The following is a 25502-nucleotide window of genomic DNA, read 5'->3' on the forward strand; positions in this document are numbered from 1 at the left end:
ATACTTCCCTCTAGTCTGAAAATGAGCCAGTCACCACTACTCTCTGCTTTCTGACCTAAGCCAATTTGATATCAATGCTGCCCTGTCCCAATAATCCAATGGACTACAATTTTACTTACATGTCTGTCACGTGGTTCTTTGTCAAATGCCTTTTGAAAGTCCATATATACAGCATCAACCACATTAACTTCATGATGTTTCTATTTTCCGACCAAAGTGCAACACCTCGCATTCATCCATGTTAAAGTTCACTTGCCAATTAACTGCGCAGTGTAAATGTTTCCTAATGTCTATTGTGGTATGTCATGTAGAGAAAAGTCTCTTCAGTACATGAAGCAAATCATCAGTGTATTGAATATAAACAATAATAATTAATAAAGTCAGACATCTACAACTGTGTGAGACTTTGCAATTATACCAGAAAATCTGAGGATAAAATGCAGAGTAAACTTGTTAAATCCGTGAATGTTGATGTATGGTGTCCTTCAACAAATAGACAGAGACTGCAGAGGAACAATCAACAGGTGTTTACTGGATGAGGGTCTCTCAAAAACTAACAGCACAGATCCCTACTCACGGTTTATATACAGGTGTGGTCACTGCTGGTACTACAGTATACAGGAGCTGTAAAAAGCAGTTATCCCCTTAAAGGTACATACACTACAATTCCTCCCCTTTTAGATTAACAGTACCATAACATTCATTTAACAATTAACACTTTTAACATGCAACATTAACTGAAAATAGTCCATTTATAAATTCAGTCTTTGGGGTGGCTTCCTGATCCTTTCAGGATAGTGCCTTTCCTGTGTGTCTTCCTCTTGGTGCGGAGGCGATTCTGGCCCCCTGTCGTCGGTTGGTTCATCAGCTTCCGATGCTACTGTTTCTGGGGTAGATGCTACCTGTATGTCGGGTTCATCACCAGGTATGCGAGACATGGGGTTGACTCGTTCCTGTGACTCTCGGATCTGGTCGACATGGCGTCTCACAATGTTCTCCGCAACATCCACTGTGTACATTAATGGCCCCTGCCGTGTGCATATCGTTCCTGGTTGCCATTTCTCTGTTCAGTAGTCACAGTCCAAGACTGGTTGCCCTACATTGAAGCTCCTTGTCGGCTTCTCATTGATGTGCTGGAATTGCTTATTCTCAACATCTCTTCGTACATTTGGTCTGAGCAAATCCAGACGAGATCTCAACCTTCGGTTAAAGAACATCATGGCCGGGGTCTGGTTGGTGACTGCATGTGTCGCATTTCTGTAGGCTAACGGGAAGTTGTCCACCTTATGCTGCAGTGGAACGTCATCATCGCACATGGCCCTTACAGCCTTTTTAAAGGTCTGTACGAACCTCTCAGCCAATCCATTTGTGGCTGGATGATACGGGGCGGATGTGTAATGCCTTACCCCATTCCTTTTCATAAATTTGCGAAACTCTTCGGACACAAACTGTGGTCCGTTATCAGAGCAAACCTGCTCTGGCAAGCCGTTCCTGGCAAATATGGTCTGCAGGACTGCAATCGTTTTCTCCGTGGTGGTGGAGAACATTTTGATCACCTCAGGCCATTTCGAGTGCGCATCCATGGCTATTAAAAACATTGAGTCCATGAATGGACCAGCAAAATCAATATGCACCCGTTGCCATGGAGAGGAGGGCCACCCCCATGGTTGTAGAGGGGCATGTGGTGGTGCATTTTGGACCTACTGGCATCCTGAGCAGCTTTTTGTCAGGTCCTCGATTTGCTGATCGATCCCCAGCCACCACACATAAGCCCTAGCAAGGCTTTTCATTTTCACCCCTCCCAGATGGCCTTCGTGAAGCTCATTGAGCACTCTCTTCCTTAATTTGGGTGGAATTACCACTCGGGATCCACACATCAAGGCCCCCTGGCATACTGACAGCTGTTCTCTTCTGGATGTGAATGCTGGCAACAGTGAGTCGCCATGTGTTGGCCATCCCTTCACTATCAAGTCATATACCCGAGACAGTGTCGGGTCATTTCGGGTCTCCTTCTCTATATCCGCGTTAGTTACTGGCAAGCATTCAATTGTAGTCGAATAAAATATTTCGACAGGGTCCACTGCGCAGTAGGCAGTGGCAGGCGTGATAGCCCATCAGCGTTTCCATGCTGTTTCGTGCCCTTATACTCCATTTCATATTGGTTCGCTCCTGGAAAAAGGGACCATCTTTGTAGCCGTTGCGCAGTCATCACCGGAATGCCCTTCTTTGGATCAAAGATGGAGACAAGTGGCTGGTGGTCAGTCAGCAAGGTGAACTTCTGCCCGTGGAGATAGTGGTTGAACTTTTTCACTCCCCACACTAGTCTGAGGGCCTCCCTCTCAATCTGGGCGTAGTTACACTCGGCTGAGGTTAGTGATCGAGACGAAAAGGCTACTGGCCACAGCACTGGCTACAGCATCGCTACAATACCATAGGGTGATGCATCACACGCCAACCGAATTGGTAGTGCTGGGTTGAAATGAGCCAACACCTCTTTTGATGTGAACAATTCTTTGCACTTCTGGAAAGCTCGTTTACATTCGTCATTCCACTTCCATGGTACCCCCGTTTGCAGTAGGGTGTTCAGTGGGTGTAGTGCTGTAGACAAATTCGGCAAGAACTTATGGTAGTAGTTCACCAGCCCGAGGAACGACCTCAGTTGTGACACATTTTCCGGTGCTGGAGCCATGACTACTGCCTCAATCGTTTCAGGGGACATATGTAACCCCTCTTCATCAATAACGTGGCCACAATACGAGATCTGCTTCTGGAAAAACTGGCATTTGTGGCGATTAGCTCGGAGCCCATATTCCTTCAATCTGGTGAGCACCTGCTCCAGGTTGGCGAGGTGATCACTGTCATTTTCGCCCATGAACAGGATGTCGTCCAAATAACACTGGGTCCCTGGAATCCCTTGCAGGACTTGATCCATTGCCCTTTGCCAAATAGGTGGAGCTGATGCTACCCCGAACACCAGCCGGTTGTATTGGTAGTGACCTTTATGATTGTTGATCGTGAGGTAATGTTTCACGGCTTCTTCTACCTCCATTTGCAGGTACGCCTGGGCCAGATCAATCTTAGTGAAGCGTTTTCCTCCGGATAGCAAGGCGAAAATATCTTCAATCCGCGGAAGCAGATATTGTACTGTGTGAAGGACTGGGTTCACTGTCACCTTAAGTCCCCACAGATGCGAACCTTCTTTGGTTCCCCAGGCGTATTACTCAACGACCTCTTCATTACAGGAACGATGGGTGTAGCCCACTCGCTCCAGTCCACTTTGGACAGTACTCCAGAATGTTCCAAACCTTCCACCTCTGCTTCGACGGCTGGGCGGATCGCATAAGGCACCGGTCTGGCCTTAAAAAACTTTGGGCTTGCATTTTCCTCTATTTTGATCGTCGCTGTTATGCCTTTTAGTGTTCCGAGTCCCTCCTGAAATACTTCTTGTGCGTCAGTTAGCATTTCTGACAGTCGTCCAGGTGTGACGTCGTCATCCTTTTTGGCATCTACAGTCAGTGCTTGTATGGAATGCCAATCTAGCTGTATCTTCCGGATCCATTCACGTCCTAGTAGTGGTGGTCCTCCATCTGGCAATACATAAACGTCCATTTTTGGTGTTTCCTTGCCGTTGTATATCACGTTCACCCTTATTTTTCCTTTGGGGTAGACTTTTTGCCCTGTGTACGTCTTCAAGACAATCTCTGTATCTCTCAAGGGTATATGTCAGAATAGCCACTTGTAGTCCCTTCGGTTTATGACTGTTAGTGCTGATCCTGTGTCCAATTCCATTTTCACTTGGACTCTGTCTATCTTGAGCATGACCCAGATAGTTTGGTGATCCTCCATTTTGATTACATTATGTAGTTTCAGACAACCCAGCTCCTTGCTTCCGGAGTCTGTATCACTTTTCTGTTCGTCTTAACTACTCTCTGTCACCTTATGTACCTTTTTGTACTTCTCCTGTGGAGATTACTTGCTGCTGGTTTTCTTTCCCGACCTGCAGACTCTTGCTATGTGTCCTACTTTTCCACACTGTCTGCACACTTGGTCCTTGAACCAACAATCCTTATGGTCGTGTGTTTTTCTGCCGCAGCGATAACACTTCACTGCTCCATATGACATTTCATTTGTGCCATATTCCTGCGGTCTCCATTGTATCTCTGCAGCGCCCCGTGCGGCTGCTTCGTGTGATACTGCCATGCTGAAAGCCTTGTCCAGCGTAAGATCCTTTTCTGATAGAAGCCGTTTCTGGGTTCCTTCACTTTGAAGGCCACATCAAACTTGTCCCTTGAAGTATCTGCTAGTCCCGTTCCAAACTGGCAGTGTTTCGATAGCTTGCACAGTTCCATTAAATACTCAGCATTACTTTCGTCTTTATGCTGGTTCCTTTTGTGAAACTTAAATCTTTCTGCAATCAGCAGCGGTGTGGGGTTTAAGTGGTCCTGTAGGATTGCCACTATGCCTTCAAAATCCTTTTCCACTGGCTTCTCTGAGGTTACTAGGTTTTGCTGTAAGCCATACGATTTTGCACCCATGGAATTCAATAATACCAGTGCTTTCCTGGCATCTGGCACTTCATTCGCCTTGCAGTACACTTCTATGTGTTCTACATATGTCGCCTAATCTTCGACTTCATTGTCGAACGCTGTGACACTGCCACTCTTCGGCATCCCTGGGTGTGGATAGACTGGCTAAAAATGGCATCTCCCGCGCTCTCCCTTCTCCGCTACAGCTCAAAAATGGCGTCTCCCACCCTCTCCCTTCTTCTCCGCTGTGGCTCAAAAATGGCATCTCCCGCGCTCTCCCTTCTTCTCCGCTGCGGCTCAAATGGCGTCTCCCGCACTTTCCTTTCTTCCCCCGCAGATGCTGCTCAGCCCTTGAACACCGGCTGCGCTCTGCGCGTTTTCCTGTGCACCTCTCTCAGTGACGCCGCTCGGTCTTCAACCCCGGCTGCACCCTGTGAGCTTTACCCTCTCTCCTACCTCGTCGACGCTGCTCGGCCTTCCCCTCTGCTGTTGGTCGGCTCCAGCCGCTGCCGTTGGGAGGGGTCTGTGCCGTAACTGCTGCCAGCCCATCTCGCTGGAGTCTCCACCGGATGGTCGACGCCCGTGCCCCTGGAATCGGCCTTCTTCTGCAGTGTTGCAGGTAGGTTCGAATCGACTCGTCGCCAATGTTAAATCCGTAAATCTTGATGTAAGCTGTCCTTCAACAAATAGACAGAGACTGCAGATGAACAATCAACAGGTGTTTATTGGATGAGGGTCTCTCAAAAACTAACAGTACAGATCCCTACTCACGGTTTATATACAGATGTGGTCACTGCCGGTACTACAGTATACAGGAGCTGTAAAAAGTAGTTCTCTCCCTTAAAGGTACATACACTACAAAACTCCTGCTTTGTAACTTGATCCGACTGCTTTTCGAAGTAACTGGTGAAGATAATATTAATTTCAAATAACAGAACTAGTCTCCTGTTTGCTTCAAATTACTTCGTGACTTTCATCATCTATTTATGCACCGAATATCCTCAGTCACCCCACCCCAACTAATAACATCAGCTCTTCCCCACCGCTCCTAACATCCTCAGCTCCACCCCACCCCACCTGATATCCTCAGCCCCTCCCCACACCACCTAATATCCTCAGCTCCTCCCCACCCCACCTAATATCCTCAGCTCCACCCCACCCCACCTAATATCCTCAGCTCCTCCCCACCCCACCTAATATCCTCAGCTCCTCCCCACCCCACCTGATATCCTCAGCCCCTCCCCACCCTAGCTAATATCCTCAGCTCCTCCCCATCCCACCTAATATCCTCAGCTCCTCCCCATCCCACCTAATATCCTCAGCTCCTCCCCACCCCACCTAATATCCTCAGCTCCTCCCCATCCCACCTAATATCCTCAGCTCCTCCCCATCCCACCTAATATCCTCAGCTCTTCCCCATCCCACCTAATATCCTCAGCTCCTCCCTAACCCACCTAATATCCTCAGCTCTGCCCCACACCTCCTAATATCCTCAGCTCCTCCCCACCCCACCTAATATCCTCAGCTCCTACCCCCCCCACCTAATACCTCAGCTCCTCCTCACCCCACCTAATATCCTCAGCAACTCCCCACCCCACATAATATCCTCAGCTCCTCCCCACCCCACCTAATATCCACAGCTCCATCCCACCCCACTTAATATCCTCAGCTAGTCCTCACCCCACCTAATACCCCTGGTCCTCACCACCCCACCTAGTATCCTCAGCTCCTCCCCACCCCACCTAATATTCTCAGCTCCTCCCCACCCCACCTAATATCCAAAGCCCCTCCCCACCTCACCTAATATCCTCAGTTCCTCCCCACCTCACCTAATATCCTCAGTTCCTCCCCACCCCACCTAATATTCTCAGCTCCTCCCCACCCCACCTAATATCCAAAGCCCCTCCCCACCTCACCTAATATCCTCAGTTCCTCCCCACCCCACCTAATATCCTCAGCTCCTCCCCACCCCAACTAATATCCTCAGCTCCTCCCCACCCCAACTAATATCCTCAGCTCCTCCCCACCCCACCTAATATCCTCAGCTCCTCCCCACCCCACCTAATATCCTCAGCTCCTCCCCACCCCACCTAATATCCTCAGCTCCTCCCCACCCCAACTAATATCCTCAGCTCCTCCCCACCCCACCTAATATCCTCAGCTCCTCCCCACCCCACCTAATAACCTCAGCTCCACCCACCCCACCTAATATCCTCAGCTGCTCCCCATCCCACCTGATATCCTCAGCTCCTCCCCACCCCAACTAATATCCTCAGCTCCACCCCACCCCACCTAATATCCTCAGCTCCTCCCCACCCCACCTAATACCCTCAGCTCCTCTCCACCCCATCTCATATCCTCAGCTCCTCCCCACCCGCCTAATATCCTCAGCTCCACCCACCCCACCTAATATCCTCAGCTCCTCCCCACCCCACGTAATATCCTCAGCCCCTCCCCACCACACCTAATATCCTCAGCTCCTCCCCACCCGCCTAATATCCTCAGCTCCACCCACCCCACATAATATCCTCAGCTCCTCCCCACCCCACCTAATATCTTCAGCTCCTCCCCACCCCACCTGACATCCTCAGCTCCTCCCCACCCCATTTCATATCCTCGGCTCCTCCCCACCGCACCGAATATTCCCAGCCCCTCCCCTCCCCATCGAATATCCTCAACTCCTCCCCACCCCACCTAATATCCTCAGCTCCTCCCCACCCCACCTAATATCCGCAGCCCCTCCCCACCCCACCTAATATCCTCAGCTCCTCCCCACCCCACCTAATATCCTCAGCTCCTCCCCACCCCACCTGATATCCTCAGCTCCTCCCCACCCCACCTAATAACCTCAGCTCCCCCCCACCCCACCTAATATCCTCAGCTCCTCCCCACCCCACTTAATATCCTCAGCTCCTCCCCACCCCATTTAATATCCTCAGCTCCTCCCCACCCCACCTAATATCCTCAGTCCCCCCCACCCCACATAATATCCTCAGCACCTCCCCACCCCACCTAATATCCTCAGCTCCTCCCCACCCCACCTAATATCCTCAGCTCCTCTCCACCCCACCTAATATCCTCAGCTCCTCCCCACCCCACTTAATACCCTCAGCTCCTCCCCACCCCACCTAATATCCTCAGCTCCTCTTCACCCCACCTAATATCGTCAGCTCCTCCCCACCCCACCTAATATCCTCAGCTCCTCCCCACCCCACCAAATATCGTCAGCTCCACCCCACCCCCAACTAATATCCTCAGCTCCTCCCCACCCCACCTAATATCCTGAGCTTCTCCCCACCCAACCTAATATCCTCAGCCGGTCCCCACCCCATCTAATGTTCTCAGCCCCTCCCCTCCCCATCTAATATCCTCAGCTCCTCCCCACCCCACCTAATATCCCCAGCTCCTCCCCACCCCATTTAATATCCTCAGCTCCTCCCCACCCCACCTAATATCCTCAGCCCCCCCACCCCACCTAATATCCTCAGCTCCTCCCCACCCCACATAATATCCTCAGCTCCTCCCCACTGCACCTAATATCCTCAGCTCCTCCCCACCCCACCTAATATCCTCAGCTCCTCCCCACCCCACCTAATATCCTCAGCTCCTCCCCACCCCACCTAATATCCACAGCTCCACCCAACCCCACCTAATATCCTCAGCTCCTCCCCACCCCACCTAATATGCTCAGCTCCACCCCAACCCACCTAATTTCCTCAGCTCCTCCCCACCCCACCTAATATCCTCAGCTCCTCCCCACCCCACCTAATATACTCAGCCGCTCCCCACTCCACCTAATATCCTCAGCTCCTCCACACCCCACCTAATATCCTCAGCTCCTCCCCACCCCACCTAATATACTCAGCCCCTCCCCACCCCACCTAATATACTCAGCACCTCCCCACCCAATCTCATATCCTCTGCTCCTCCCAACCCCACCTAATATCCTCAGCTCCTCCCCACCTCACCTAATATCCTCAGCCCCTCCCCACCCAATCTCATATCCTCTGCTCCTCCCCACCCCACCTAATATACTCTGCTCCTCCCCACCCCACCTAATATCCTCAGCTCCTCCCCACCTCAGCTAATATGCTCAGCTCCTCCCCACCCCAGCTAATATCCTCAGCTCCTCCCCACCCCATCTAATATCTGTGGTGATTATTCTTTATGTTTATTTAGAAGTATTGTGATTGGTTGTTTGTTTCCTGCCTTGGGATATATGCTGTAATCTCATTGGTAGTTGATGTCATGTGATTTGTGGTGGCCATCTTAAATTCAGTTCTTTCTAGCCTTTAGTTGGGTCTGGGTGTTGAAGATGTGCTACAGGATTTTTAAGTTAATAAAGCCTAGATTTGAAAGGCAAATCTATTCTTTATTTCAATTTATTAACTTTATGTCAGAATGGAGCGATATCTTCAACCAGAATGATTCAATGCTGACCCTAATTCTGCAGGAGTGGATGATAAATGGAAACATTGGTATTGTACATTTAAAAACTTTTTGTGCGTGTTGGATCAAGAGTCTCTAAATAAGCTGAATATGCTGATCAACTACATTGCTCCGGATGTGTATAAGTATATTTTGGACTGTAAAACTTATGAAGTGGCTTTTTCTACATTGGAAAAGATTTTTATTAAACCAAAGAATGAGGTATTTGCACGTCACCTTCTATCTGCCCGTAGGCAGCAGGTGGGAGAATCTTTGGATACTTATTTACAAGCACCTCGGTGCCTTAGTGTTAACTGTAATTATAAGGTCATGACGGCTGAAGAATATAAGGAAGAATCGGTACGGGATGCTTTTATTAATGGATTACTGTCTAGATCAATTCGTCAGCGGTTGTTAGAAAATAAGACTTTGGATCTTAAGAGTGCTTTTGAGCAAGCTTCTACATTGGATGTGGCTCAGAGAAGTTCGGATTCTTATGCTCTTTTTAATCGGCCTGTGACTGTGGTTTCGGGAGTTCCGGATGAAAAGGAATTATGTGGACTTAATAGGAGTGGTTTACTAGATTCTGAAACAGTTTCTACTTCAGCGGCAGTTGCCTCTAGGATTCAGAAGTGTTATTTTTGTGGGAACGTCTGGCACCCTCGTCTGAAGTGTCCTGCTCGGGAGGCTGTGTGTAGTAAATGCGGCAAGAGAGGTCATTACGCACATGTGTGTAAATCATCAGGTTCAATTACCTCCTCTGTGACTATTCAGCCTTTAGATAGGGCGTTTATTGCATCAATTTCTGCTGCATTTGCTCATGGCCTAAACAATGCTATAGTTACGGCCCAAGTTAATGGGTTGGAAGTGAAGGCCATTATAGATACGGGCAGTACCGAGAGTTTTATAAGTCTTCAGTTTGCAAAGGAGAAGCATTTGAAAATTTCGCCTGTTTCCTATCAGGTGTGTATGGTTCAGACGACTCTCACTTCACAAGTAGCTGGTTGTTGCCTTGTGAAATTGATTCTTCTAGGTAATACGTATACTGATATACGCCTATCTGTTTTGCCTAATCTCTGTGCGGATATTTTGATTGGTCATGATGTGCTTCAGTTACACGAGTCTCTCAGTCTTTCATTTGGCGGGACTAAGCCACCTTTATCTATTTGTGGATTAACCTCTTTATCCATTTCTCCATTATCACTTTCTTCCAATTTGATGCCGGATTGTAAGCCAATTGCTACCAAGTCAAGAAGGTATAGCAGTCAGGATAGAGAACTTATTAATTCTGAAGTTCAACGTCTCTTATTGGAAGGAATCATTGAACCTAGTTGTTCGCCTTGGCGGGCACAGGTAGTTGTCATGACTAACGAGAGACATAAGAAACGAATGGTGATAGACTATTCCCAAATTATTAATAGGTATACTCAATTAGATGCGTACCCTTTGCCTAAGATTGATGAGCTTATCAATAAACTTTCTCAGTATAAGGTTTTTAGCACTATTGACCTAAAGAGTGCTTATCATCAGATTCCTATTGTTAAGAAGGATCAACCATATACGGCCTTTGAGGCTGGTGGAAAGCTGTATCAGTTTTGCCAAATACCATTTGGTGTTACGAATGGCGTTGCTTGTTTTCAACGGGCAATGGATGCTTTTATAAGTGATAACTCTCTCTCTGACACATTTTCATACTTAGATGACATCACGGTGTGTGGCAAATCAAGGGTGGAGCATGATTCTAATTTAGAAAGATTCCTTCAAGCTGCGGAAAAAGTTGGTTTAACTTTCAATAAAGAGAAGTGTACCTTTTCCACCACTGAGGTAAATCTGCTGGGGTACATTATCTCGGGAAACAAGATTAAACCAGACCCAGAACGTCTGCGACCATTGATTGATTTACCTTGTCCTACTAATTCTAAGGCTTTGCAACGAGTTGTTGGACTGTTTTCTTACTATTCTAATTGGATTGCAAATTTTTCACAGAAGATCCGGCCTCTTATTCGGGTTACGACATATCCTCTATCATGGGAGGCCAGGACGTGTTTTGATAATTTTAATAAGGATAACCTTGAAGCAGTTGTGCATTCTATTGATGAGCAGGTTCCTTTTGTGATTGAGATGGACGCTTCTGATTTTGCAATTGGGGCTACTCTGAACCAAAATGGAAGACCTGTGGCCTTTTTCTCACGTACCTTGAACAATAGTGAAAAAAGGCATTCTTCAATAGAGAAAGAGGCGTATGCAATAGTAGAAGCACTGCGTAAATGGAGACATTATTTATCGGGGCGACATTTTACGTTGGTAACTGATCAAAAGTCTGTGTCCTTTATGTTTGATGTCAAACATTTTGGAAAGATTAAGAATGATAAAGTAATGAGGTGGAGGATTGACTTGGCATGTTACCATTTTGATATAGTTTATCGTCCGGGGAAGGATAATGTTGCTGCTGATGCGCTGTCGAGGGCTTATTGTTCTGTGATTCACGGAGATACGCTTATTAATCTTCACAATGCCTTATGCCATCCTGGTGTTACAAGGATGATACACTTCGTATGCAGTAAGAATTTCCCCTTTTCAGTTGAAGACGTCAAGCGGATGACTTCATCATGTTCTATCTGTGCTCGGTGTAAACCAAATTTCTTTAAGCCTCAACGAGCTCATCTTATAAAGGCTACTTCTCCTTTTGAACGTTTGAGCGTTGATTTCAAGGGGCCTCTTCCTTCAACTACTCAAAACCGATATATATTTACTGTTGTGGATGAGTTTTCATGGTTCCCTTTTGCTTTTCCTTGCGCAGATGTATCAGCTGCTACAGTTATCAAATGTCTGACTCAACTTTTTGTCATTTTTGGGATGCCTGCGTATATCCATTCAGATCAGGGAAGTTCTTTTAGGTCTTCCCAGTTGAAGGAATACCTTCAGAGCCGGGGAATTTCTACTAGCAGAGCTACCCCGTATAATCCCCAGGGTAATGGACAGTGCGAACGATACAATGGGGTGATCTGGAAGGCAGTTATGTTGGCTTTGACATCCCGGAACCTTAAGAATACACAGTGGGAAATGGTACTGCCTGATGCCCTGCGTTCCATTAGATCATTGCTTTCAACGGCTACTAATGTGATCCCCCATGAAAGGCTCTTTAACTATCCACGGAGATCTACTACGGGATATTCGGTACCTTCATGGCTTACTATGCAGGGCCCTGTGCTGCTTCGACGCCATGCTAAATTGTCAAAATATGATCCTTTAGTGGAGGAGGTGGAGCTGTTGGAGGCAAATTCCCAATATGCTCATATTCGATTCCAAGATGGGAAAGAAAGTACCGTTTCAATTAAAGACTTGGCTCCTTGTGGTGGCCAGCCCTCTTCTGAGGATATTAACAATAGTCATGATTCAGATAATGTGGATGCTGTTACAGATACTACGAATATTTCCAATCCGACTGCAGATAATTATACTTCTATTAGTCAGCCCTCGATGGATGTTCATGACCGTCCCAGTTTACCTCCTGATGGGATTTCTAATCCGGAAACCGTTGAAAATCGTGATATGGATAGCCTTCCTGCAGAAGATACTTCTGTGTCTCCTGGTGTGGGAGGGCAAGGAATTTCACCAAGGTTGAGAAGGTCGACACGAACAAGATATCCGGTCGACCGATTGAAAATTGACTTTTAAATTGATAGTAATGTTTTAAAATTGTTGAAATATTATATTATATTGTTTTAGTTGAGAGATACTTAATACTTATGTGCAATGTTACTATTTGTTGTTGCTCACTTAGTATTGTGTCATGTTGAATAGTTTTATTTCGTCTGTGCATCGTTTTAGTTGTAAATAATTAATTATAAATTGTAAAGGTTATTTAGGTTGGAGTATATCTTAAAAGGAGGGGTGAATGTGGTGATTATTCTTTATGTTTAGTAAGAAGTATTGTGATTGGTTGTTTGTTTCCTGCCTTGGGATATATGCTGTAATCTCATTGGTAGTTGATGTCATGTGATTTGTGGTGGCCATCTTAAATTCAGTTCTTTCTAGCCTTTAGTTGGGACTGGGTGTTGAAGATGTGCTACAGGATAATTAAGTTAATAAAGCCTCGATTAGAAAGGCAATTCTATTCTTTATTTCAATATTCTCAGCTCCTCCCACCCCACCTAATATCCTCAGCTCCTCCCCACCCCACCTAATATCCTGAGCTCCCCCCACCCCACCTAATATCCTCAGCCCCTCACCACCCCACCTAATATCCTCAGCTCTTCCCCACCCCACCTAATATCCTCAGCTCCTCCCCACCCCACCTAATATCCTCAGCTCCTGCCCACCCCACCTAATATCTGCAGCTCCTCCCCACCCCACCTAATATCCTCAGCTCCTCCCCACCCCACCTAATATCTTCAGCTCCTCGGCACCCCACCTAATATCCTCAGCTCCTCCCCACCCCACCTAATATCCTCAGCCCCTCCCCACCCCACCTAATAACCTCAGCTCCTCCCCACCACAGCTAATATCCTCAGCTTCTCCCCATCCCATCCAATATCCTCAGCTCCTCCCCACCCCAACTAATATTCTCAGCTCCTCCCCACCCAATCTCATATCCTGAGCTCCTCCCCACCCCAGCTAATATCCTCAGCTCTTCTCCACCCCACCCAAAATCCTCAGCTCCTCCCCACCACCTAATATTCTCCACTCCTCCACACCCAATCTCATATCCTCAGCTCCTCCACACCCAATCTCATATTCTCAGCTCCTCCCCACCCCACCTAATATCCTCAGGTCCTCCCCACCCCACCTAATATCCTCAGCTTCTCCCCACCCCACCTAATATCCTCAGCTCCTCCCCACCCCACCTAATAACCTCAGCTCCTCCCCACCCTACCTAATATCCTCAGCTCCTCCCCACCCCACCTAATATCCTCAGCTCCTCCCCACCCCACCTAATATCCTCAAGTCCTCCCCACCCCACCTAATATCCTCAGCTCCTCCCCACCCCACCTAATATCCTCAGGTCCTCCCCACCCCACCTAATATCCTCAGGTCCTCCCCACCCCACCTAATATCCTCAGCTCCTCACCCCAACTAATATCATCAGCCCCTCCCCACCCTACCTAATATCCTCAGCTCCTCCCCACCCCACCTAATATCCTCAGCTCCTCCCCACCCCACCTAATATCCTCAGCTCCTCCCCACCCCACCTTATATCCTCAGCTCCTCCCCACCCCACCTAATATCGTCAGCTCCTCCTCACCCCACCTAATGTCCTCAGCTCCTCCCCACCGCACCTAATATCCTCAGCTCCTCCCCACATCACCTAATATCCTCAGCTCCTCCCCACCCAATATCATATCCTCAGCTCCTCCCCACCCCACCTTATATCCTGAGCTCCTCCCCACCCCACCTAATATCCTCAGCTCCTCCTCACCCCACCTAATGTCCTCAGCTCCTCCCCACCCCACCTAATATCCTCAGCTCCTCCCCACCCCACCTAATATCCCCAGCCCCTCCCCACCCAATCTCATATCCTCAGCCCCTCCCCACCCGGCCTAATATCCTCAGCCCCTCCCCACCAAATCTCATACCCTCAGCTCCTCTCTGCCAATGTTCCCTCTAAGGAACGGCCACAAACCCCTTTGAGCGCCCTTTTCATCCAGAGGCAAATTTTACAGCAACAAAACTTACAAAATCTTTTTCAACAACGACTTATACAAGAACCACTTAACAACATTTATACAGTAATGGTATTGTCCCCCACCGTCTCAAATCATGGGACAATCAGACAATTTTCTGTAAGTTTAACATAACATAGCTCTTCATTTGAAATCTATTCCTCCAGATATGATCCCCAGATCTCTGTTCGCTCTTGTGTGACTTTCTGAAGTGTTTTGCTCCTTCTAATGAGATGCCTTTGCACCTCTAACCCATTTAGAATTATTCTGCAAGGAGTAGGTAGGCTCCTTATTTCTCCTACCATAATGCACCAGCTCACACTTACATATATAAAAATTAATTTATCATTCATATGACCATTCTGCAAGTTTGTTAATGGTAGAATTAATTAAAATCTATTAGATCGTCATGTACACAATCTATTAAAAATATATATGTTAGAATTGACTGGGATATAAATGAACTGCATAATAATGCATTAACACTTCAGAAAAGGCACTCAATTACACGGTTATTCATGGAACACCATCCAAAAGCTTAATGTGAGCTGCAAGAGGCACATCTTTTGATGCAATTTGTATTAATTTTAAAGTTATCAATTAAAGTTACAGCCCATCCCGCATGTCACGATAGCAATGGCTGCACAAGCAGCAGGAGCAATGGCATTCCTATGCTGCTGATGTGCTCTCCATCCAGATATGAAATTAGAATGATAATCACAATGCAACCAGACAACCAAAGCATATAAAGTGCTATAGTTCTTTAGTTCACAGTATTAAAAAGAATTGAACAAAGCGGGTGTCCGTATTTCCAACATCAATCACTTCCATTAATAAACGTGGTCTTCTTGAATCAGCGCCCCGCATGTAACATGTAAGATATGCAACACTTATTCACAAGTGTAGAAAAACACATACACAATTTGCGTCACATAATTAAACTCAAATAGCAGGAAAAGCTATGATTTAAAAGAAATAAACATTCATCTTTCTTCCTGGACAGGAGAACCAATCAGACTGACTTTGTTGATGTAAAGATGTTAATTTACAAATTTCGCTTCTAAAGGTTTTTCTCTCAAACATTCTCCCCAAAATTATTCCCTGCTCTTAGTGTTTAAAAGTGTTTAACTATTTTTGGTATTTACCAATCAAAGAGTGGGAATCAAACTTTCTCGTACTCTCAATTTTTTTATCTCCTAATTCAATCATGTATACCAAATATAAAATGGACATTATCACATTCAATCTATTTTCTCTGTCTTTTTCAATAAACAAATAATGGCTTCTTCTAAAGTAGCTTTCTGCAATTTTTATACATCATGACATAGAAAGAGTTTCTATTCATACTCCACGAAACGTCCCTCTCTCCATCTGTTTCTCTCTCTATCGCCCTCTGCCCGATCTCTCTCTCCATCTCCCTCTGTTCCTGTCTCTCTCTCTTTCTAACACCCTCTGTCCCTGTCTCTTTTTCCAGCACCCTCTGTCCCCCCCACTCTCTCTATCGCCCTCCCTCTCTCTATATATATATATATTATATATCCCGTATTTCACTCTCTCTCTGTCTCACACTGTATCTCGCACTCCCTCTGATTCTGTCTTTCGCACTCGCTCCCTCTGACCCTGTCTCTCGCTCTATCTCCTTCTGACCCTGTCGCTCGCTCTCTCTTCCTCTGACCCTGTGTTTCGCACTCTCTCCCTCCGACCCTGTCTCTCGCTCTCTCTCCCTCCGACTCTCTGTATCTCTGTTGCTCTCTCTGGCTCTCTCTCTCCCTCTGTCGATGTCTCTCTCTCTTCCTGTTTCTCTGTCTCTATCTCCCTCTGACCCTGTCTCTCGCTCTCTCTCCCTCTGACTCTCTGTTGCTCTCTCTCTGTCTCTCTCTCCCTCTGTCTATGTCTCTCTCTCTTCCTGTTTCTCTGTCTCTATCTCCCTCTGATCCGATCTCTTACTCAATCTCCCTCGGCTCCTGTCTCTCGCTCTCTCTCCCTCTGACTCTCTGTTGCTCTCTCTCTGTCTCTCTCTCTCCCTCTCTCTATGTCTCTCTCTTTCTCTTCCTGTTTCTCTGTCTCTATCTCCCTCTGACCCTGTCTCTTGCTCAATCTCCCTCGGCTCCTGTCTCTCGCTCTCTCTCCCTCTGACACTCTGTTGCTCTCTCTCTGTCTCTCTCTCCCTCTGTCTATGTCTCTTTCTCTTCCTGTTTCTCTGTCTATATCTCCCTCTGATCCTGTCTCTTACTCAATCTCCCTCGGCTCCTGTCTCTCGCTCTCTCTCCCTCTGACACTCTTTTGCTCTCTCTCTGTCTCTCTCTCCCTCTGTCTATGTCTCTTTCTCTTCCTGTTTCTCTGTCTATATCACCCTCTGACCCTGTCTCTTACTCAATCTCCCTCCGACCCTGTCTCTCGCTCTCTCTCCCTCCGACTCTCTGTGTCTCTATCTCTCTCTCCCCCTCTGTCTATGTCTCTCTCTCTTCCTGTTTCTCTGTCTCTATCTCCCTCTGACCCGGTCTCTTGCTCAATCTCCCTCGGCTCCTGTCTCTCGCTCTCTCTCCCTCTGACTCTCTGTTGCTCTCTTTCTCTGTCTCTCTCTCTCCCTCTGTCTCTTTCTCTTCCTGTTTCTCTGTCTCTATCTCCCTCTGACCCGGGCTCTCGCTCTCTCTCCCTCTGACTCTCTGTTGCCCTCTCTCTGTCTCTCTCTCCCTCTGTCTATGTCTCTCTCTCTTCCTGTTTCTCTGTCTCTATCTCCCTCTGACCCGGTCTCTTGCTCAATCTCCCTCGGCTCCTGTCTCTCGCTCTCTCTCCCTCTGACTCTCTGTTGCTTTCTCTCTCTGTCTCTCTCTCTCCCTCTGTCTATGTCTCTCTCTCTTCCTGTTTCTCTGTCTCTATCTCCCTCTGACCCGGTCTCTCGCTCATTCTCCCTCGGCTCCTGTCTCTCGCTCTCTTTCCTTCTTACCCTCTCCCTTGCTCTCACTTTTCCTCTGACTCTCTCTCTCTTTCTGTCTCAGTGTCTCTCACTGTCACTCTCACTCTGTCCCAGTCTCTGTCTCTGTCTCTCTCTGTCTTAGCCTCTGTTTCTCTCACTATCCAATCTCCGTCTTTCTCTCTCACTGCCTGTCACTGTCTTGGGAGATATATTTCTTAAGGCTAAAGGGATCAAGGGATATGGGGAGAAAGCAGGGACCGGGTACTGTATTTGGATGATCAGCCATGATCTCATTGAATGGTGGAGCAGGCTCGAGGGACCGAATGGCCTACTCCTGCTCCTACCTTCTATGTTTCTATGACAATTCTTAATTTCATGGTCGCCATTACTGTAACTAGCTTTATAACCCAGATTTAAATAATTAACTGTATTTAAATCCACCTGCTGCCGCTGTGGTGTTTGAAGTGCACGATCATGGCCATATGGCCTACTCCTGCTCCTAATTCTTATGCTCCTATTAACGCACTTCCTCCAGACCTCTTTCACCTCCACACATGCTCAGCTCTCGCTGCCCAACAATCAGCCGCGCCGGCGCAGGCGCAGTGGACCTCTCTCATAACAATAGGGGACAATCAGCAGCGCCCTGCATTGTGGGTACGGTCAGCCGCCAGTGGAGCTCCCATCAGAAAGTTAGTTACTCTGATTGGATTGAGATTAGGACGATAGGAACAGGAGGAGGCCATTCAGCCCCTCGAGACTGCTCTGTCATTCAATTTGATCAGGGATGATCTGTATCTTAACTCCAGCTACCCACCTTGACTTCGTACCTCTTAATACCCTTGCCTAAAAAACGTATCAACATCAGACTTGAAATTTTCAATTGAACCCGAGCCTCAACAGCTTTTTGGGGAACAGCGTTCCAGATTTCCACTCCCCTTTGTGCAAAGTTGGGCTTTCTGACTTGGCGGCGGGGAAAAGAGCTTTTGACTCTTTTAACTGCCAATTGGAATGACTGGGTCATCAATCGGAATCAATTTAACAAATGTGCCCCTTCACGAACAACAAACTCCAAATTATAATGAAAACCAAAGGAAACTTATTGAATTAAAACTTGATGTTGCTCTGTCTCTACAATGCGCTCCAGTCTCTCTGGTGCCCACCTGCTGTGGAAGGAAATCGGTTTTGTATCAGCAGGGGGCGCTGCTGAAATAAATAAAATAAATCTAAACCCAAAATCCCAGGGCATACTGGGACAAGGAGACCGCCATTAAAACATCAGAAACATTCACAGCGGAGGCAGGTGGTGAGAGAAGCAACATGCGGGAATAACCTACTTGAAAGAGAGAAACTTTGTGCCTTATATCACCTGGTTCACTTACCACTGATGTGTCTGAAACGCATAATAAGAAATCCAGGAAAACCCAATAATGTCAAAAGTTGAAGTATTTCCTTGACCAAAGAAAATTCGATTTTAATTTTAAATAGATAAATAGTTTGACACGGGTTCACATTGATTCATCTGACTGGCCGACTCAAGCACTGTGATTGGTTGAAGAACGCGCTGCTCCCTTGGCCCTCCGGCCTCTGAGTTCTCTTCCTGTTGGTTTTCCAGGGCAATCGATCACCACTCGCCAACATTACGCCAACATCAGGTTCAGTGGCTCAGAGGAAAGAAAGGAAATGGGGCCTCGAATCTGAGTTGGGAAATACAATTGGAGAAACATGATTCAAATTATAAACTAAATTATTTCAAATCAATTCAAATGAATTGTTGCAATTAATATTTTCCTTTTGTGCCAAATGGTAAACAAGTGATGTCTGGGCTGTGCAGGAGTGTTTGTTTTCAGTTACACTGCGTGTTCCTGAATCTGCGCTCCAAGTGTGACACAAGTGAAGTCTGGGCTGTGCAGGAGAGTTTGTGTTCAGTTACACTGCGTGTTCCAGGCTCTCCGCTCCAAGTGTGATACAAGTGAAGTCTGGGCAGTGCAGGAGAGTTTGTGCTCGGTTACACTGCGTGTTCTAGGCTCTCCGCTCCAAGTGTGAAACAAGTGAAGTCTGGGCTGTGCAGGAGAGTTTGTGCTCAGTTACACTGCGTGTCCCTGACTCTCCGCTCCAAGTGTGAAACAAGTGAAGTCTGGGCAGTGCAGGAGAGTTTGTGCTCGGTTACACTGCGTGTTCCAGGCTCTCCGCTCCAAGTGTGAAACAAGTGAAGTCTGGGCTGTGCAGGAGAGTTTGTGCTCAGTTACACTGCGTGTCCCTGACTCTCCGCTCCAAGTGTGAAACAAGTGAAGTCTGGGCTGTGCAGGAGTGTTTGTGCTCGGTTACACTGCGTGTCCCAGGCTCTCCGCTCCAAGTGTGAAACAAGTGAAGTCTGGGCTGTGCAGGAGTGTTTGTGCTCTGTTACACTGCGTGTCCCTGACTCTCCGCTCCAAGTGTGATACAAGTGAAGTCTGGGCTGTGCAGGAGAGTTTGTGCTCTGTTACACTGCGTGTCCCAGGCACTCCGCTCCAAGTGTGAAACAAGTGAAGTCTGGGCTGTGCAGGAGTGTTTGTGCTCGGTTACACTGCGTGTCCCAGGCTCTCCGCTCCCAGTGTGAAACAAGTGAAGTCTGGGCTGTGCAGGAGAGTTTGTGCTCGGTTACACTGCGTGTCCCAGGCTCTCCGCTCCAAGTGTGAAACAAGTGAAGTCTGGGCTGTGCAGGAGTGTTTGTGCTCGGTTACACTGCGTGTCCCAGGCTCTCCGCTCCAAGTGTGATACAAGTGAAGTCTGGGATGTGCAGGAGTGCTGTGCTCGGTTACACTGCGTGTCCGAGGCTCTCCGCTCCAAGTGTGAAACAAGTGAAGTCTGGGCTGTGCAGGAGTGTTTGTGCTCGGTTACACTGCGTGTCCCTGACACCACCGCTCCAAGTGTGAAACAAGTGAAGTCTGGGCTGTGCAGGAGTGTTTGTGCTCGGTTACACTGCGTGTCCCTGACTCTCCGCTCCAAGTGTGAAACAAGTGAAGTCTGGGCTTTGCAGGAGAGTTTGTGTTCAGTTACACTGCGTGTCCCTGACTCTCCGCTCCAAGTGTGAAAAAAGTGAAGTCTGGGCGGTGCAGGAGAGTTTGTGCTCAGTTACACTGCCTGTCCCAGGCTCTCCGCTCCAAGTGTGAAACAAGTGAAGTCTGGGCTGTGCAGGAGAGGTTGTGCTCAGTTGCACTGCGTGTCCCTGACTCTCCGCTCCAAGTGTGAAACAAGTGATGTCTGGGCTGTGCAGGAGAGTTTGTGCTCAGTTACACTGCGTGTCCCTGGCTCTCCACTCCTAGTGTGAAACAAGTGAAGTCTGGGCTGTGCAGGAGGGATTGTGCTCGGTTACACTGCGTGTCCCTGACTCTCCGCTCCAAGTGTGAAACAAGTGAAGTCTGGGCTGTGCAGGAGAGATTGTGCTCGGTTACACTGCGTGTCCCTGACTCTCCGCTCCAAGTGTGAAACAAGTGAAGTCTGGGCTGTGCAGGAGAGTTTGTGCTCAGTTACACTGCGTGTCCCTGACTCTCCGCTCCAAGTGTGAAACAAGTGAAGTCTGGGCTGTGCAGGAGTGTTTGTGCTCGGTTACACTGCGTGTCCCTGACTCTCCGCTCCAAGTGTGAAACAAGTGATGTCTGGGCTGTGCAGGAGAGTTTGTGCTCGGTTACACTGCGTGTCCCTGACTCTCCGCTCCAAGTGTGAATCAATTGAAGTCTGGGCTGTGCAGGAGTGTTTGTGCTCGGTTACACTGCGTGTCCCTGACTCTCCGCTCCAAGTGTGAAACAAGTGAAGTCTGGGCTGTGCAGGAGAGTTTGTGCTCAGTTACACTGCGTGTCCCTGACTCTCCGCTCCAAGTGTGAAACAAGTGAAGTCTGGGCTGTGCAGGAGAGTTTGTGTTCGGTTACACTGCGTGTCCCTGACTCTCCGCTCCAAGTGTGACACAAGTGAAGTCTGGGCTGTGCAGGAGAGTTTGTGTTCGGTTACACTGCGTGCCCCTGACTCCCCGCTCCAAGTGTGAAACAAGTGAAGTCTGGGCTGTGCAGGAGTGTTTGTGCTCGGTTACACTGCGGGTCCCAGGCTCTCCGCTCCAAGTGTGAAACAAGTGAAGTCTGGGCTGTGCAGGAGTGTTTGTGTTCAGTTACACTGCGTGTCCCTGACTCTCCGCTCCAAGTGTGAAACAAGTGAAGTCTGGGCTGTGCAGGAGAGTTTGAGTTCAGTTACACTGCGTGTCCCTGACTCTCCGCTCCAAGTGTGAAACAAGTGAAGTCTGGGCTGTGCAGGAGTGTTTGTGCTCAGTTACACTGCGTGTCCCTGACTCTCCGCTCCAAGTGTGAAACAAGTGAAGTCTGGGCTGTGCAGGAGTGTTTGTGCTCGGTTACACTGCGTGTCCCAGGCTCTCCGCTCCCAGTGTGAAACAAGTGAAGTCTGGGCTGTGCAGGAGAGTTTGTGCTCGGTTACACTGCGTGTCCCAGGCTCTCCGCTCCAAGTGTGAAACAAGTGAAGTCTGGGCTGTGCAGGAGTGTTTGTGCTCGGTTACACTGCGTGTCCCAGGCTCTCCGCTCCAAGTGTGATACAAGTGAAGTCTGGGATGTGCAGGAGTGCTGTGCTCGGTTACACTGCGTGTCCGAGGCTCTCCGCTCCAAGTGTGAAACAAGTGAAGTCTGGGCTGTGCAGGAGTGTTTGTGCTCGGTTACACTGCGTGTCCCTGACTCTCCGCTCCAAGTGTGAAACAAGTGAAGTCTGGGCTGTGCAGGAGTGTTTGTGCTCGGTTACACTGCGTGTCCCTGACTCTCCGCTCCAAGTGTGAAACAAGTGAAGTCTGGGCTTTGCAGGAGAGTTTGTGTTCAGTTACACTGCGTGTCCCTGACTCTCCGCTCCAAGTGTGAAAAAAGTGAAGTCTGGGCGGTGCAGGAGAGTTTGTGCTCAGTTACACTGCCTGTCCCAGGCTCTCCGCTCCAAGTGTGAAACAAGTGAAGTCTGGGCTGTGCAGGAGAGGTTGTGCTCAGTTGCACTGCGTGTCCCTGACTCTCCGCTCCAAGTGTGAAACAAGTGATGTCTGGGCTGTGCAGGAGAGTTTGTGCTCAGTTACACTGCGTGTCCCTGGCTCTCCACTCCTAGTGTGAAACAAGTGAAGTCTGGGCTGTGCAGGAGGGATTGTGCTCGGTTACACTGCGTGTCCCTGACTCTCCGCTCCAAGTGTGAAACAAGTGAAGTCTGGGCTGTGCAGGAGAGATTGTGCTCGGTTACACTGCGTGTCCCTGACTCTCCGCTCCAAGTGTGAAACAAGTGAAGTCTGGGCTGTGCAGGAGAGTTTGTGCTCAGTTACACTGCGTGTCCCTGACTCTCCGCTCCAAGTGTGAAACAAGTGAAGTCTGGGCTGTGCAGGAGTGTTTGTGCTCGGTTACACTGCGTGTCCCTGACTCTCCGCTCCAAGTGTGAAACAAGTGATGTCTGGGCTGTGCAGGAGAGTTTGTGCTCGGTTACACTGCGTGTCCCTGACTCTCCGCTCCAAGTGTGAATCAATTGAAGTCTGGGCTGTGCAGGAGTGTTTGTGCTCGGTTACACTGCGTGTCCCTGACTCTCCGCTCCAAGTGTGAAACAAGTGAAGTCTGGGCTGTGCAGGAGAGTTTGTGCTCAGTTACACTGCGTGTCCCTGACTCTCCGCTCCAAGTGTGAAACAAGTGAAGTCTGGGCTGTGCAGGAGAGTTTGTGTTCGGTTACACTGCGTGTCCCTGACTCTCCGCTCCAAGTGTGACACAAGTGAAGTCTGGGCTGTGCAGGAGAGTTTGTGTTCGGTTACACTGCGTGCCCCTGACTCCCCGCTCCAAGTGTGAAACAAGTGAAGTCTGGGCTGTGCAGGAGTGTTTGTGCTCGGTTACACTGCGGGTCCCAGGCTCTCCGCTCCAAGTGTGAAACAAGTGAAGTCTGGGCTGTGCAGGAGTGTTTGTGTTCAGTTACACTGCGTGTCCCTGACTCTCCGCTCCAAGTGTGAAACAAGTGAAGTCTGGGCTGTGCAGGAGAGTTTGAGTTCAGTTACACTGCGTGTCCCTGACTCTCCGCTCCAAGTGTGAAACAAGTGAAGTCTGGGCTGTGCAGGAGTGTTTGTGCTCAGTTACACTGCGTGTCCCTGACTCTCCGCTCCAAGTGTGAAACAAGTGATGTCTGGGCTGTGCAGGAGAGTTTGTGCTCGGTTACACTGCGTGTCCCAGGCTCTCCGCTCCAAGTGTGAAACAAGTGATGTCTGGGCTGTGCAGGAGTGTATGTGCTCAGTTACACTGCGTGTCCCTGACTCTCCGCTCCAAGTGTGAAACAAGTGAAGTCTGGGCTGTGCAGGAGAGTTTGTGCTCGGTTACACCGCGTGTCCCTGACTCTCCGCTCCAAGTGTGAAACAAGTGAAGTCTGGGCTGTGCAGGAGTGTTTGTGCTCGGTTACACTGCGTGTCCCTGACTCTCCGCTCCAAGTGCGAAACAAGTGAAGTCTGGGCTGTGCAGGAGTGTTTGTGCTCGGTTACACTGCGTGTCCCTGACTCTCCGCTCCAAGTGTGAAACAAGTGAAGTCTGGGCTGTGCAGGAGAGTTTGTGCTCGGTTACACTGCGTGTCCCAGGCTCTCCGCACCAAGTGTGAAACAAGTGAAGTCTGGGCTGTGCAGGAGAGTTTGTGCTCGGTTACACTGCGTGTCCCAGGCTCTCCGCTCCAAGTGTGAAACAAGTGAAGTCTGGTCTGTGCAGGAGAGTTTGTGCTCGGTTACACTGCGTGTCCCAGGCTCTCCGCTCCAAGTGTGAAACAAGTGAAGTCTGGGCTGTGCAGGAGAGTTTGTGCTCGGTTACACTGCGTGTCCCAGGCTCTCCGCTCCAAGTGTGAAACAAGTGATGTCTGGGCTGTGCAGGAGAGTTTGTGCTCGGTTACACTGCGTGTCCCTGACTCTCCGCTCCAAGTGTGAAACAAGTGAAGTCTGGGCTGTGCAGGAGTGTTTGTGCTCGGTTACACCGCGTGTCCCTGACTCTCCGCTCCAAGTGTGAAACAAGTGAAGTCTGGGCTGTGCAGGAGTGTTTGTGTTCAGTTACACCGCGTGTCCCTGACTCTCCGCTCCAAGTGTGAAACAAGTGATGTCTGGGCTGTGCAGGTGTGTTTGTGTTCAGTTACACTGCGTGTCCCTGACTCTCCGCTCCAAGTGTGAAACAAGTGAAGTCTGGGCTGTGCAGGTGTGTTTGTGCTCGGTTACACTGCGTGTCCCTGACTCTCCGCTCCAAGTGTGAAACAAGTGATGTCTGGGCTGTGCAGGTGTGTTTGTGTTCAGTTACACTGCGTGTCCCTGACTCTCCGCTCCAAGTGTGAAACAAGTGAAGTCTGGGCTGTGCAGGAGTGTTTGTGCTCGGTTACACTGCGTGTCCAAGGCTCTCCGCTCCAAGTGTGAAACAAGTGAAGTCTGGGCTGTGCAGGAGTGTTTGTGTTCAGTTACACTGCGTGTCCCTGACTCTCCGCTCCAAGTGTGAAACAAGTGAAGTCTGGGCTGTGCAGGAGAGTTTGTGCTCGGTTACACTGCGTGTCCCTGACTCTCCGCTCCAAGTGTGAAACAAGTGAAGTCTGGGCTGTGCAGGAGTGTTTCTGTTCAGTTACACTGCGTGTCCCTGACTCTCCGCTCCAAGTGTGAAACAAGTGAAGTCTGGGCTGTGCAGGAGAGTTTGTGCTCAGTTACACTGCGTGTCCCTGACTCTCCGCTCCAAGTGTGAAACAAGTGAAGTCTGGGCTGTGCAGGAGTGTTTGTGCTCGGTTACACTGCGTGTCCCTGACTCTCCGCTCCAAGTGTGAAACAAGTGAAGTCTGGGCTGTGCAGGAGTGTTTGTGCTCGGTTACACTGTGTGTTCCAGGCTCTCCGTTCCAAGTGTGAAACAAGTGAAGTCTGGGCTGTGCAGGTGTGTTTGTGCTCAGTTACACTGCGTGTCCCTGACTCTCCGCTCCAAGTGTGAA

This window comes from Somniosus microcephalus, unplaced genomic scaffold, assembly GCF_052327205.1.
Source record: "Somniosus microcephalus isolate GS21.2 unplaced genomic scaffold, FLI_Smic_1.0 unresolved_chr3, whole genome shotgun sequence".
Classification (NCBI taxonomy): domain Eukaryota; kingdom Metazoa; phylum Chordata; class Chondrichthyes; order Squaliformes; family Somniosidae; genus Somniosus; species Somniosus microcephalus.